The 16862-nt window shown below is 37.6% G+C and overlaps 1 protein-coding gene across 1 annotated transcript in view; it reads right to left on the bottom strand.

Annotated features, from left to right (window-relative positions):
* Positions 1-16862, bottom strand: part of PDZRN4 (PDZ domain containing ring finger 4) — a 236017-nt gene that overhangs the window by 81453 nt on the left and 137702 nt on the right. The gene's annotated exons all lie outside the window — the stretch shown is intronic.

Genomic DNA, 16862 nt, shown 5'->3' with positions numbered 1-16862 from the left:
CTATTATCAGCTAGTGGAAATACAGAGCACATAAACATATATGAACCACAGACACATAAAAAGTGCCATACGCATGAGTTCAGGAAACTTAATGTCCAAGGAAAATGGCCAAGGAAATAAATAATAGGAAGGAAAAAGGACACCAAAGAAGACAAAGTTTATTTATTAATTCAGGGTGTTCTTGTCTTCTGTGTCTGAACATCAAGACAATGCATCGTAAATGGAATTAACATGCAGATATTTGCTACAAGTCTTGTATGTTCTGTGTTTTTTCCATTGCAAAAGTATGATCTATAGATGACCTATAGATCAGGGATCTGGTGGTAGATCATAACTTCAGTAGAAGGTGAAGCCTACATTTGTCTGTGGGTCATGGACTTTTATATTTTTTGCTTGTGGTAGGTAAAAAAATGAAACATGCTTTACCCGTATGATCTCTCTCTGACATTAGAAGTAATGTTTTGTTTTGTTTTTCCTAAGGAATGAAGCCTGAAGAATAAAACATAGCACAATGTGTATCCATATAAATACACAATGTGTATTTATATTTCACTGGAAAACATGAGTGTGAGTGAAAGTGAAATCAAGACAAAAAACAGACACAAGAAAATCTCTGTTTTGGGCTAACTTTTTATACTGCATCTTCAAGAATGTCACAAAGATTGGTCTGTTGATGTGTAGATGCTGCACCTACAGGCATTACCTGTGCAGAGAAGCCATCAATTACCGTGCCCTTCATTTAGCATTTGAAAGTATTCACAAAATGTAAATAGGAAGGAATGATATATAATATATATGAGGTCTTGTGTTTTTCCTCTACTTGTATACACCCTTTAAAACTCAAAGAAGCCTATTTTAGCAATCTTGCCGTTGACTGCCCTAAAGAAAATAAAAGTGAGAGATGGGCAGCTCACTACTCCTTAGGCTTTCTTTTCTTTTGCAAAATTTCCAAGTTTCTAACAACCTTTCCCCCCATACAGTCTACTGCCACCCTTTGATGTCATTGAAACAACGTTAATATTTGTAGCTGGGTATGACACTCAGCCACCAGGAGCGAAGCTATTTGGCACTGTAATGCAAATGACTGCATTCATCAAATGAGCTTTGTTAGTTATTCATTGTGTTCCTTATCATTCCTTTCCCAAACCCCAGTGCTTCTGCATTGCGCACAGAGGTGTGTCCACAGCAGCATCCCCGCTGTAAAACCCACCCTTATCAGGCAGAGCAGGGTGCCACCGGAATGACCTGCCAAGTCACTGTGTCCCCTCTCTTCTCCCTCACCCTTTTGTGCCCAGCGTTGCTCTTTGTCCTCATCCACGGGATCTGTCTCCCCCTGCTCTGATCACTGTGCCAGACACTCTCCCACAGCTGAAAGAATGACTTGCAATGAGAGAGACTCTAGAGGGACGGGTAATTCCCTCCTTCTTTTACCCTAGCTCCTCATTTTCCTCTGAAATTGACGGCATCAACCAACTTTCTGCAGGGTTGGGCTTTTAAAAACAACTACAGCAACAAAACCGCCCAAGCCCCTGTGTGTATTGTGGCAGCCCAACAGGCTTGCACAGATGGAAAATGGTATTGACAGGTTTGGAAAGGGACAGACACAGACTCTCATGCAGGCAGACACTGGGGGCTTTTTTTCATTAAATCTTTCACTGCTTAACACAGTTCAACATACCATTCTGTACCTCCAGAGAAAAGCTTTTGGGGGATGGAGCCAGAGATTAATCCCTTTGTAATTTCTACTGCTGCTGGCAGTACTAACTGCCAAGGGATTTTGGGGAAAGATAATGGCACTGTTAACTTGTAACCTAGGTGTAAAAGTGGTCTTAATAAAACTGGGATGGTTGAGGCCCCATCAATAACCACCACACGCCAATTTTATTGGATGTAACAGATGCAATCTGTTTGATGTGGTACAGGAGGCTCATCCCAATATGGTAATTAATAGAGGTTGGGGAGCCACTCAAAAAATTGTCTACCACAATGGCGAAACATCTGGGACAATCCAGTCAGTTTAACCTCTAAAGCAAAGTAAAGATCTAAAAAGAGCTTATGTGTAAAATTGCATTTTACACTGAAGAAAGACCAATATCAGTAAGAGGACTGGTCTGGATCTTTCTTCAGTGTAAAATGCAATTAAGCAGGGTATAAAAACCTGCGTATAATTAAACTAGTTTGGAATGATTCTGCAGATATTCCATAATTAGTGTTTGTATAAGAACAGATTTTCTGTTTTGCAAGAATCAGCAGATAATCAGCAGTTGATTGTTAACCTGAGAAGATGCTGATCCCAGCATAATTATTTTGACATATATCTACCCTTCCATGAAAACATAAGAGACAATTTCTCTAGCCAAAGAGCAGGTGTAAAAACACAAGGCATTATAAGTTGTTCCCAAACAAATCCAATTATATTTTTTTGGTTTATCTTCAGCAGAGTTGTCATTTTTTATTTTGGAGTATGGAGGGGAAGAGGTAGAAGCACCAATTCAATGTTGTTGTCACTATACATTATCTTGAGCAAAACTTTCTTGTACTTTTCTTTTTCCCCTGGTACTTCCTTGTCACAGATCAAGATTTCTCTATTAGGCTGATGGATGCTTTGATGCTATAGTTAGGGTAATAGACTAGAGTAGTACTATTACATACCCTGTGTAATGTACTTACAGATGCTTTATAAACCAAATGCCAGGTTCCTACGTCTTCTTGTTGAAAAAGAAGAGTGTATAAAGATTCAGAGAAGTTAAAGGCTAAACCAGGAAAAAAATTCTAGGAATGTATCAGTGGATAAAGAAAATGGGAACTATTTAATACCCTGATACAGGCTGTTTCCACTGGAATCCATTATGCTTCCGGTCATCTGTTCTCTTAAATTTTCATGAGCCTTCTTACCTTCTTGAATCTTCAATTTGTTTTGCACTATGGAGAAGAATCTTCATCAATGGTAAATAAAATTGTGTTTCTTCTAGATTCCTTTAAACTTACCTATGCATTTTCTGTGCCCTGGTTGTCAAGAAGGCCAGTGGCATCCTGGCTTTTTCAGCAATAGTGTGGCCAGCAGGACTTAGGGCAGTGCCTGTCCCCCTGTACTCAGCAATGCACATCAGATCCTGTGATCAGTTTTGGGCCCTTCACCACAAGAAAGACATTGAGATGCTGGAGTTTTTCCAGAGATGAGCAATGAGGCTGGTGATGCGCCTGCAGCACAAGTGCTGCATGAAGTGATTGAGGGAGCTGGAGGTGTTTAGCCTGGAAAAAAGGAGTCTGGGGTGGCTGGGACATCTTGCTTTCTACAACTACCTAAAAGGAGGTTGCAGTGAGGTGAGGGTTGCTTTCCTCATCCAAGTAACAAGTGATAGTTTGCCCCAGGGGTTTAGATCAGATATTAAAAAATGTCTTCACAGAAAAGATTATTAGGAAATTATAAAATATTATTGCTGAGGAAAGTGGTGGAGTCACCACACTTGATGTATTTAAAAGAAGTGTAGCTATGTCATTCAGATATATGGTTTAGTGATGGGCTTGGCTGTGTTAAGCTTACACCTGGATTCAATGATCTTAAAGATCTTTTCCAATCTAAATGATTCTATGAATTCATGAATAGTCAATATTAAGGAATCAGCAATCAGTTCTAAAAGCATCTTGTAGACTTTGATAAAATCTGTTGTTATTACTAAGTCTGTTCCCATTTATGATCTTATCTTATTGTGATTAGGAGAGCAATTCTAATGTAGCAGAGAATTGATTTACAATAATGATAAACAATATGGCCTTTAAGGCATGCCTGTGTTAGCTCTGCTATGTATTTTTAGTAGCATTTACAGAGTTTCTTTCTTCTTCCTCTCATCTTTTTCCAATAATGTAAAATACATCACCATGTAGAACACCATCCAAAGCGGGGACAGTTTCTCAGGCTCTTTCTCTAGGATGTGTAGAAAATTATCAGAAAAAGGTGTCAAATGCCTGCTGTCACTTTCAGTCAGCTGCCAGGAGCTGGAGATGTAATAAGCTGCATTCCTACAATTGGTTGTGGTGAGATAGGACTAGCACATCATTTTGGGAAAGATTGCTCAGGTCTATCTCAAAGATACCACTTTCCAATTAAATTTGGTGGGCTCCATCCAACAGGGTTTAAGACTGAAGTTTCCACAGAACACTAACAAAATTGTTGAAATGGCATGAAATTCAACTGTGACAAATACTTAACTCTGGATAAGAGTCTTTGAAAATCCTGGACAAAAAGACCTGAAAACAGGAAAAGAGACATTATAGAGGTATAGAAGCACACAAAACCTTCTCTGTCCAAAGCCAACAACATACTTTTCACTTGTATAAAAAACACTGACTAGAACAAACTACTTATTGACTTGTACAATATTCATCATCTGTACCAACTCTAGAGATTTTTTTAACTACACATTCTACACAAAACATCACCACCTGAGAAACGTCTAGAAGAAAGAAAATGCTGTTTCTAACTCAGGTATACTGACTTAGTAAATGATACAGAAAACAATCTAGGTGCATGTTTTCTACCCTTAAAAGGAGATGTAAATGTATTATAGTGCAGAAAAATCAAAAGGTGTACTTTATGCAATGGGAGGTAAAAAACTGAAGCATTAGATACTCTCTCAGCAGAGTAAAAAAATCTATCATTTGGCCACAAATTCCATAGCACTGAAGATTAAATTTCAGTAGAAAATTATCAAATCAGCAGAAAATAAAATTGATCGTTCCCGTGCATACTGCAAAAGCAATATTTTACTGAAAAGACTGAATACCTCAAATACAACATAAAAGCTTGCCATAATGACAGATAGTTCTATTAGAAAAGGTACTGAGTGCATAATTAACCAGTGCTAATACCTATCTGAATATCTGAAAGGAAGAAAAATTTATTCAAGTGGAATATAAACTATTCATCAAAGCTGGGGGGAAAAGAAAGAAAAAAAAAGAAAGAAAAAAAAAAAAAGAAAAAAAAGAAATTGCTGCACTGAAAACATGCACTAGTAGGGCTATGTTTATGATCCCCTGACAGAAATGTATAAATAGGAAAAATTTACCACTCATTCACTAGGGGCTAATGAAGCAGAACTAAGATCACACGTTCACCATCACTCAAAATGCAGAACATTTGCAGCTTCTCAATTTTATATGGAACTGCCTGCTCAAGTCACACATTCTGTAAAAAAGGTAATATTTTTTGTTTCAGTCTAAACAGTAAACTGTAATTGGCTCAGAAATTTCATTTTTCTTAAACTAATGTTAATTTAATGAGTATTTTCTCCACCTTCCTGGATATAAATGATGGAGGACTTTGCTTTCTTAGTTTCCCAGTATCAATCAGTCACATATAGTAAGGCATAAAATGTAACATTTAATTGAATTTTCCTGTTCCATAAAATGATTTATATTCTTTGATAAACAACCACTGCTGTCAAATTTTGGATTTTTTTATAGCAGTTTGCAAAAACAAGGCAAATCAACCCTGCTATGTCCAGACTATCTAAGTTACTGCAACTATTTATCTACAAATGTGAAAACCATATGTATCAACGATCTTTAAAAAATGCTTCTTTTGAGCTAAAACATCTGTAAAGGACAATCAGAAGTTTACACTGTGTAGGCAGGTGCAAGTAAAGTCTAAATTCTCAAACAACAGCAAGTTTCCAATCCCTGAATGTTCATTTAGAGTAATGCAAGCTGCATTACTTTGCAGCCAATAGAGGCATATGGACAATATTCCTGAATATAATCTCAGCTCTGAAAGTTGTAACACTTGCAACTGTAAACATATTTCTGAATTTTTAGCAGCATCATCTTATTCTGATCAAGTAGTATTTTCTAGAAGCTGTTTGTGAATGAAAAATAAACTGGGGAGATTTGAAGTATTTGAAGTATTTTCCACATATTTACCTTCTCAGAGGTTCTAGCAAAAATGATGTCCTGCAATTTTATCCAGGTGATTATCCCCAACACATTATTTTCTTCCTGATTTATTTACATAGCCTATAATTAATTTAAAAAAGATCTTATTTTGTGAGGTATTCTATGAATGCTAAACAGATTTAAAACTACAGGCCTGTTTCTAAGAAGAAGAAACAAATTGTACCTTCTGCTTCCAGAGCATGTTAGGAAAACATTCTCTGGAGCTCTGCCTCTGTTCTTCAAATAGGTTCAACATACTGCCAGTCTATAAGAAGTATAACTTTTTTCCTGATCTAAATATAAACCTCCATTACACTTATAGAAGTGTCCTTACTGGAAGGTTTAATTCTGCATATTGTTTTCTGTAAGCATACAGACAGCTGAAAGGACAAAGAGAAAGATATCTTACAAGATACCAAGATACTCGTGTATCTTTAACTTCACTCCTCCCACAGTTGCATATCTGGAAAGGGATGGCCAATACAGACCTGTTGAACAAAGGTAACCATGAGACTAGCTTGCTTATGGATCATTCTCTGATGCCCCAGGAAAAAAAGAGGTCACCCTGTCATTGCTGCAAACAGTGTCACATCCTGCTCAGCAGTGGCCAGGGTGATCCTGTCTTCCTTCTGCATGGGTTGAACAAAACTCATGCAGGGTGAGACAAGGCAACACTGTATTTTCTTCTTTATTAGCAAAGTAAAAGACTTAAGGGCCCACTAGGAAAAAAACAACCTACTCCTGGAACAATATTCACAGTACTTTAACTGAGGACAGTAAGCTTTTTCTCCAGAATGTTGTACATGCTACTAATGCCAGTGTAATTCGTATTACTCGAATGACTATATGTGTGCTGAGGAGCAGAAACAAAGCTAACCAATCAGAATTCAATAGTTACCACTACTGCACACATCCATACCAAACATGTCAAACCTCTCACTAGAGTAAAGAAAAATAGGAACCATAAAGGACCTTTTGCTTGACATGGCTTGAGGAGCATTTTCATAACATTTTGTACAGCTGGCATATTTCATTGTGGGTGAACTGGTAAATAAATCTTATAGAATGGCCCATATCTTTAATTCTTTCGCATCTTTTAGTTGTTGCAGAGGGACAAGCAACAGCACCTGTGATACTCTAATTTTGTTTTACCAATGAACAAAGATTGATATGGTAGTCAGAGAATCAAATTAGAAGGAAGAGACAGGAGTAAATATTCTGTCAGTGTTGTTCAGTGTTCCTGTGCAATAAAAGGAAATCCAATTTTCTCATCCCTCCTCTTGAATTTAGATTTTCCTCACTACAACAAAAAGATAAGCAATTCTCAGTGTCTTCAAAATCAAAAATGTGGGAACAGCAGTTTTCCTGAAAATCTGTTGCCACGGGCTTTAGATCCAACTAAAATCTCTCGAGGTATGGGGAGGTGGAAGGCTGAGACCTATTCTTTCTCAAGTCATACCAGAAATTAACAGCAGTACTATTTGTATGATGACCTTTCTGTATAGTGCTAAGAACTGGTTTTCCTTGACAACAGGATTAATTCATTGAGACCTAGTCCCAGAAGCTGCTGCAGTCATTGCAATCCAGAAGGGTAAGCTGGAATTTCTCTTCCAATTTCAACTTTTTCATATCCCTCTGAAGATATATGCATGGGAAACAATTATCCTTACAGGGGTGCAATTTCAAAGCATCACCTACCTGCTGCATCCTTTTGCCTTAAATAAAATACAGGGTGCATTCTTCCAAATCCCTTTTCGGTAAGTCATTTTAGCATAGAGTAAAAGAAAGGCTATATGAAGTTTATTCCCGTGGGGTTACTTGTTCAAGTGCCTCTAATGCTAGGGGTGAGAATGTGCTTGAAGAATCCAGAGCTGTCCTGCTAAGATTAGAGTACTAAGTGGGATCTGACTACAGGTCCATTGTATTTTTGCTTAACTTCTACTCATTTCAGGAGTTAATTATCTGTAAGAAGGTTATTGTAAAATCATGAATCCACTCTCAGCTGGAGGTCAAGAAAGTAACTAAAGAGAGATCTCAGAGGGAAATTATTAAGTTAAGATTCTTAAAGTCTTATTTGCCTATTTTAATCTTAATCAAATTCCTCTTCACAAATTCTAGATGGGGAAAACTGTCCTTATAGTAACCCAAGTGAATCCACTCCCAATGTAAAAGTATTATCCGTTTCACAGCACACCATCTCCAGACTGAGAAAAATGTTGGACAAAGCAACAAGACTTGAAGACTATCAGCAACCTTAAACAGATTATGGTATAAGAAACAGTCTTTCAAGACTCGGAGCTCTCTGAAGCATTTCCCAGCCCACAAGCCAAACACACTTTATGAGCTTCAGAGAGAACACCTACTAAGCCTTAATTACCAAGACAAGGGATTAAAATCAAGACAAAGTCTAAGAAACCCACACTCCTTGCAAAGAAATATACAAATCCAGAACACATATGAACTTGGCATGGAAATAAACTTTAATGCATCTGAGAACCACTAGATGAGGGAACATATAAAGCACTTGCTGAAATCTCCACAAGAGCATCAGGGAGCCTAAGGGCCCATTGTGTTGCATTTTGGGGGCATGCAAATGCCCATTGTCAAAATTCAAATTTGAAAAAAAAAGGAATGACAATCTCATTACTATGCACAAATGGGAAAGAACTGTTGGCTGCTATGCTGAGAAGGCTGTCATAAATCTATAAATAATCAGACATACTGATCACTTGGGAGCTTTTCCTTCTGAATTCCCTCAGTGTTTTGTCTTCAGCTGTCAGTAAATATGACATCTGTCCTCTCCATTGAGCTGGTAATGGTCCTCATCTCACCCCGAAACATTGGACTAGCACTTTGTGAAGCCCTCTCTATCCGGGAAATAAGGATAAAGCCAATACTACAAAATCTTTTGAATTTCTAGTCTACCATTAATTGCTCTGAAGAACTTAAAATGAGGTAAGCAAGCAGAACCTTGTGACATCCCACGAAAGTGCTCTCCCAGCTAACGTGAACTGTGGCCAAGCAACGGGTTCTTCCTCAGAAGCAAGGCCTAGGCTAGTCAAACATGCCTCCATCCTTTCCTAAGAGGGTAACTCAGGCATGCTAGCAATATCTCACAGGCAGTATTAGCAGAGGCAGTTGATAAATCTATGAGAGTTTGTATAATCACTTGTTGTCACAAAACTGAAGGAGAAAATATTGATGCAAACTTACTGCTCTCCATATAATATTGAAAAAACAAAGTAAGGGATCTACTGCTAATATTAAAGTAAAGTAGTATAGATAAACTTAGAAATAACTGTTTGATTTACTCCAAACAGCAGTAGAGTCTCATTTGCTCTTTCAAAGGCATAATCAGTTGAAGGGCACATTTTTCTTCTTTGTTCTTTCCCATCAATTTTAATAGGTGCAGAACATCAGTCACATGAAATGTAATGGGACAAGAAGATGGATGAGTACATTTGAAGCCACTAGTCACAGGACAGAAAGCATCCTGACAAAGTGACACTGGCAGCATAGGGTTCAACCATAGAGCCTGGACAATATTTAGTAAGTGAAACTACAGTGCTACATGATTTGATATTTTCTCACTGGGCAAAGTCCTTTCCCTGTCACTATTCATCATATTCCTACAAGTCAGGCTTTCAAAGACATTCTCTTACTGAACATGACCAAATGACATTTTTAAATCAAGGAAATACATAAATCTGGGGACAAAGAGGTCATTTGGAAATAAATTGGAATGACCTCCTGTGTTAAGAACTTCAAACTACTTCATCAAGAAGGTTTTAAACGGTTTAGTAAGATTCACTGAAATTCATATTTCCTGAAATATGAAATATATTATGGTCATAGGAGTGAGGAGATTTGGTATCTATGTTGAACTGACAGCAACAGGACTCAACTACTGATGAAAAAATACCAAAAAAATCCCTTATTTCTACTAGGATCTGAGGAAAGCAATACCAACAAATTAGCAATTAGAAATTCCTTCAAATAAAAAGCCTCTGATGTGCATAATACAACAAACTATATTAATAAAAAAGCAGCATGTCCCATTAGCTGTCTCTGAAGCAGTTCTGGGGAAATTGTAATGAAAATTCCTATCAAAACTGAAGTTTAAGCGACAGTGAAGGAAAAATCAGTCATCCAACAAACTGAATCAAACCCTTTCTGTATGTTGAGGAAGCACTGGAAAGGCAGGCAGGCTTACTCTCTACTGTAATGATCCACTTGTGTTATAACTTTACCAATTAATGCTAAGTGGCTCCATCTAGCACTTTACAAAGGCTATTGTGATCACTATCATCATTACTGGGCAATGCTAATTCAGTTTCTTCGTTGGCCATTTGCCACGATCTCTACAGGTGATCTTTAAGCTTTAAATAATACTGAACTTTTTATAAGAACAGGAAAAGAGAAATCAGAACCTCTTAAAATACACCCACAAGAGAAGGAATTAGAGCCAGATCTCCAAGTCCCACTGCTGCATGAAGTATGCCCTACACCTCAATATACTCCAAGCACCCATCCAATGGTGTGCAATACCCAGAAAGCAGAAAGACAGCTTTTGGAAAATTCTCTTAAACAGGGCAACATTCCTCTCTGGCATCACAACATGCACTCCTGATAGGATGGTGAATTCTTTTTCTGTCAAATACCTCATTGGAAGCTGTTTACATCTACTACAGCTGTTCTTGGTACTTCCCTCCTCTTTCACAAGGTAGAGACTGCTTTGAAACAAATCTCTACAAGTGTATGCTGGTAAATACAATTGCACATAGACAGAAGTTTCCCCCAGTAAGTTACGTATTTCAGAATGGGAAATCCAGAGAGAATGGAAATTTCACATTAAGAGAAGTTGTGGTATTCCTCAAACAGTACACCTAACTCTGGAAAGAGCAAAACAATTTTAGATAAAGGAAAACTTGATTTTTTTGGCTTCCAAATTTCATGCTACATGAAATAACACACTGTTTCACAAACTACTGAATATGTTTCAAAAGTTAATTAACCTAAATATTCAATTATGATGATATATAAATAACATCCAGGCATTTCTAGAATTTTTTCCCTATGTTTTTTTCTCTAAGCCCATGTTTGAGGAAATATCTAAATTTTTGTGAAGCATTTTGATTTTAAGGGAATTATATTCCTAAGTGAGAAACAATATAGATACCATCCACACTTACTGAATTCCTCATTTATTAACTTATGCGTCTCTGTCTTTCCCAACTGTAATAGTAGATATAACAAATTCAAGTGAAAAACTACATTGCAACGAAAGATGTCATCCCCACTTTTAGCAACCTTGACTTCTGAGAATGCATTCCAAGTGGTGAACTTTAACTAATAATCAACCTTTTCTTCCATTAAAATTTATTTTGAGCTGGCAGCTCCTATGACCCCAGATATCATGAGGAACCTGAATATTTCACATTCTAGCCATGGGGAAGTCAGAGACCTTTAAAATGATTGTTCCCTGAGCAGTGTTCCCAGCAAATTCATCATTATAATATGCAAAAAGCACATTACAAATACAATCAAACATACAACAGAGGTCAGTCAATTGCTCTGTTGTATTACAGGTAACCAAAAAGAATCCTTTTCTTTGATTATTTCAATTGTTCAGTCCTCATAAGGATTTAGCCAAGTTCACCCAATCCCAGCCACAGGTTCTGGCATTGCAGTACATAGTATTTCTGATATTGCAGAGCAACTGAACATGTAACAGGTCTGTGGCTCCTTCCCAGGAGCTTCACCAGTTTGATGCACACGGACACAGAAGCTGCCATTTGCAGCAGGACAGTCCCTGAAGGCATGTCTGCAGATCCTCGCCAGAAACAGCCCGGGGCTGAGGTGTGCTGGAACAGCCATGGCTGGCTCCTGTTGGCACTGATGTCTCTGGGGAAGCCCTGACAGTCCAGAGCCAAACCATACCCTCCTCCTCAGGGCCACGCACCGCTGCCAATAGCATGTGGCTGGGTTTCAGCCTCACCTCTCAAGCAATGCTGCCAAACCCAGACAGGCAGAGGAATATCAAACCAGAGTAAGACTGCTTCTAAACATTACCTTTTGTGTTCATCCCTATTCTTTTCAAATTTCATAAACTGAATTATTAAACCTGATTGATACTTACAAGCTTTTCTCGCTGCTCATGAGTGAGACTGCTACTAATGAAAAGTAGTTTTTACAAAACATTATGATTCCAAGAGGTAGGGAAAAAGCCCCAAAACCAACTCTCCCCCCAAATACTGAAAGATATGAAACAAAAAAGAAAGAATTCTTCAGCTGGGTGAAGAACCCATAACCTAAGTTTTATCTTGACAAATTAAAGATACTTGTGGACTTTTTGCAGACTGAATCCTCACAGGCTCAATTCTGACATTAATACACTTGAAGCACAGGAATTCTGTGTGTGATCTGGTAGTTTGGAAGATTACTTGTTCCATTGTGCTTATGTGGTTTCGAAAGTCAAATGTCATGGCCATAACCTCTAGAGAATAACCATGACCATAAAAAAAATCAGATGACAATTAAAAAAAAAATTAATGTTTGCTTTGCTGCACTTAGCTGATTATCAGGGTTTGGTTTTTTCAGTTAAACATATAAACAAACAAAAAAAAATCCCCGATCTTCATACTGGAGAAGAAAAGAAGGTATTCTTTATTCCACCTGAGAGAAGAATATGTAAAATTCCCTAACTTCCTCAAACAATAAAAACTCTGAGAGGATCATGGAAGTCTACATCATCCTATTATGCAGAAATGGCCAAATAGTCACCCTGTTCTCTGCCTCTCTACATCAATATTTTAAACTAAAATATAAACAATTATAGAAGAGATTTTCCAGTGCATTATATAAAGACACTCCAATTCCATTTCAAAGCCCAGTCCTAGAAATGGCATACAAATATTCTTAAAATTCTCTTTCTGACCCAATATTTCTTATAATAATATTATAGATAACCTTTGAACAGTAGCTGATTTAATATCCTCTCTTAACAGATTCATATTTGTTATAGTTGATGTGCAAATTAAAACAAAATACAAGCTTATTGCACAAAAAATAGAAAAGCAACTATCTTCACTGCAACCACAAAGTAAGTGTATCAAGAGTAATCAGCATAGAAATTCTCAAATTCTTTCATATCTTGGTATTTTGAGGTGATGTTAGCAAACTTGGAAATATTCCTGCACTTGAAAAAAAAATCTACTTAAGAGTATCATCAAACTACTTTGCATTAAACTAAAAGATGAGAAAAGCCTTTGTGATTGAAATTAGCCAGTGGGTTCAAAGTTATGGGGTTGAGAGAAAAGCAAATACTATTACAAAAAGCTCATGCCATTTAAAATAACAGGTTGAACATAATCTGAAGCTACATAGTATTAAAGCCAAAGATCCAAGAATTTTTCAGTATTTTTTTAAAATTACTTTTATAAGACCTCAACAAATCCCTAAGGGTGCAAAACTCTAGTTATCCCCAAGCCCTGTTGTATATGTCTCCATTAAACTCTCAGATCCTGAGAGAAAACTGGTGAAACAATCTACTGCCAATCTGCTTAACCCCACACACATGGTGGAGTGTTTGTCACAATGAGCCACAAAACAAAAATATTGAACCTCTAAAATATCCTTCTCTTTTGATAGAACGCTGAAAGGTAGCAAGACAGGCTTCATCACATCACTGATGTATAGAACTCACATAAAGGATGCATTTTGCTGGACACCTAAGGATTATATCCACATCAAATCACATCAAGAAGGAAGCCTCAAGAAAGGATGGCTCTGTAAAAATGCATAAAAATCTCATCATCAGAAGAATCCTTAATCCCCATTGTTAAATTCAAGATGCAAGGAACAAACAGTAAAATGAGAGAGAAAATCATGCTATTCAGTACCTGAACAACTTATTTTTTAAAATTTTCATGGCATATAGAATCACAGAATCACAGAATATCCCTGCAGATTACAGATATAATCTCAGTATGGCTTTTTATAGCTGCCTATGTTGTACCCATCCTCTGAATTCTTATCTCACAAACTATTGTCTGCTCTCTTATCTCAGAATGACTCTTTCTTTATCTTTCCTCTTGAGGTATGCACAGGAACTATATGCTTTTTACAAGACAGTAAACAAGCACAGAAAATGAAAGTCTGGCTCCAATGAAGTCAGTGGTAACATTTCAGAGTTTCCTGGATTTTTACCAGGAAAAAATTAAGTGTTTTATCACTTGTTGGTTAGAGATCAGAAATAATACTTAGGTACTTGGCATGAAATGCAGGTGTCATGTTCAAAAGAATGATCAAAAAACTCTTGCTAACAGGTTTAGGTTTTTAGAGAACCAGATGACAACCTCCTTATATGTGTAGTTGTATGGATGGATGCCTTCTCTACAGCCACTATCCAACCAAACAGCCAGAGCTCTTTATTCAAGCAGACTGTGTGTTCCCAGACCCAAATCCCACTCCTCCAGGACTACTCTGGGAGTCTTCACGCCCAAACAGAGCTCTGTGCTAAGAGCCTAAAGCCACACAAGAGGTGGCCTGAAGATGTCTCCTCTCTTTTAAGCAAGTGGCACGTGGTGACTCCAAGCACAGAGCTGGGAGTGGGTGCCCAGGGCTCTGGGGACAGTAACTGCTGGCAGCCAATGCTCCCTGATCTGTGGCACAGTATCCAGTGAGGGAAAGTGAGCTCCTCTACCAGGAACAAGTTGTTAGCAATGCTTAGTTGTTAGCAATGTCATGACACTGCTGTCTCCTCCTGAGCCTGCACAAACATCATGGCAAATTCTATGATTTAATTTCTATTGTTTCATGCTGCTTAATTATTAGTGTGAAGTAAATAATCAAGGAAACAGAAGAACCAGGAAAGCTGTGCCTGCTAACCACAAAGACAATCTCTTATCTCTAAGAGAAGTCAAATTTTTAAAGTAATTTTTCAGTGTTTTCAGTTCAGCAGAGGTTCTTTAATGCAATGCCAAGAAAGTTTTTAGGACATGGCTAGAAATGTATGACAAGCTTTATTGATGACATTTTAATCATACATTACTAATATGAGACAGTACATTTTTCAGGGGAATTACATAAAGCAGATCTCTCAAATTGTTCAATTAAACTGAAACAGTACCCCTGCAAATTTGTTGACTTTTATTTTTGAACCTTTTAAATAGATAAATGAGTATTCAGAAGAGCTACTTAGAAAAAAATATTTAGGGAGTTATCACTAGTTTATTTGAAAATTTAGAGGAGTGAGAAGAAAAAGAAAGGAAATGCAGTAAGATCAAACCAGATCTACTTTGGCTACTGATTTAATTAAACTCAGATAATTCAGCTAATTTACAGACAATTAAATTCAGATTTTTTTTCCTTTCATATTCTCCAAAGGTAAAAGCGTGCTGCTACAGAATTTCTAATAAAAAGAGAGCTTAGATATAAAGCAAAAATGTGCTAGTGCTGATGCAACGCAAGCTAGTACTTTCCCATAGCTGGCGAAATTCATGAGGGGCATTTACAGGTGGCATTGATAAACAGCAAACAAAGGTACACTAAAGTTGTGACAGGTATCTATAGAAAAGAATGAGAGCTAATGGCAACCACCACATTGAGGAGTCATCATGTAAATACCTCACATGGCATAAGTACCAAGAGAGAATATTAGTGGCTCAAGGTTGGTACATGGGGAAAATCAGTATCACATCATCTAGTTACTCAACTGATCTTTGGAACAAGCTCAGACTTCATCCAGACCAGAGAAGACAGGTCCCAATGCTAAAGAATACTGCTGGGACCCCAGTCTTCCATATTCCAATGCCAGCTACAAGCAGCATCTCCTGAAATTTGCAGAAGTGCCTCTGCTCTTTCAGTGGACAGGCTTGATGTCTCTCTTGTGAGTAGCTTTGAGTTTGAAGAGATGTACCACTAGAACTTAGTACTTAAAGTAGCCCAGGAGATATCAAAATGAACATAAAATCAGAAGTCTAAACTGGTAAAAATTTGAGCTTTCTGGTGATTATGGAAACCAACATGAGAAGCAAATGGCATAATCAGTCTTCAGAGGATTTAAAAATGCTGTGAGCAAGCTCTACTATTATCCCAGGTCAAATATAAAACATAGATGTGCAACTTTCCAGTTTTGATCCCAGCCTCACCACTGACTTTGTGAGCCATCTGAGATAGCCTTTCTTTTCCCTTCTGGCTTTTCTCCTTTCTCCCTTTAAATTCTATGCTCACCTGAGCTAGACCAGTTTCTTAACATGTAACTCAAAAAAGAAGTTTGTGCCATTCTTTGGTTTGCCTCTAAAAGCAATGTTCTCTCTCCAGCATTTGCCTCTTTTTCTCTGGGCTAACTACACAACTGAATTTTGAAAACAAAAATTCAAGCAAACAGAACTAGTTATATGACAGCCTCAATATTCTGAAGAAAACTTGCATTTTCTGGAGTCTCAAACAAGGCTATTGAAGATTACTGCTGATTCCCTTCAATCCTAGCCATATTTCTCTTATCGTTTCTGCTAAAGGGAAGAGTCCTCACCATGCTGCTAACAAATGACTTTAACTTGCTTCTTTAGACCCTGCAGTGGAAGAGAAAATCAGCTGAGAATGGCAGAAGTCTGCTCTTAATGGATATGAGCATACACCAGATCCCACCCTCTCTAAGTGACTTGACATAGACTTCCTGGATGCACACTCATTAGCTCAATCCTGCTTATACAGCACACAGGAAATAATATTAAAGTGCTCTATGAAGTAACATGGAGGGCCATAAATTTCAAATTGAGACATCTTTCATTTCTGCACTGGTAGGCATATGGGGAAGAGGATTTGAGGGGGGCAATATGCCTGATACCTTCCCCCAGTGAAGCCAAGACATAAACCCAAGCCATGCAGAGAACTGGTGAAAAGGCACTCAGAAGCAAAAGTGTCCTTCA

This window comes from Sylvia atricapilla, chromosome 5, assembly GCF_009819655.1.
Source record: "Sylvia atricapilla isolate bSylAtr1 chromosome 5, bSylAtr1.pri, whole genome shotgun sequence".
NCBI classification, from domain to species: domain Eukaryota; kingdom Metazoa; phylum Chordata; class Aves; order Passeriformes; family Sylviidae; genus Sylvia; species Sylvia atricapilla.
Note: the sequence above shows the minus strand (reverse complement) of the source record. Positions and strands in the feature narration are given on the sequence as shown.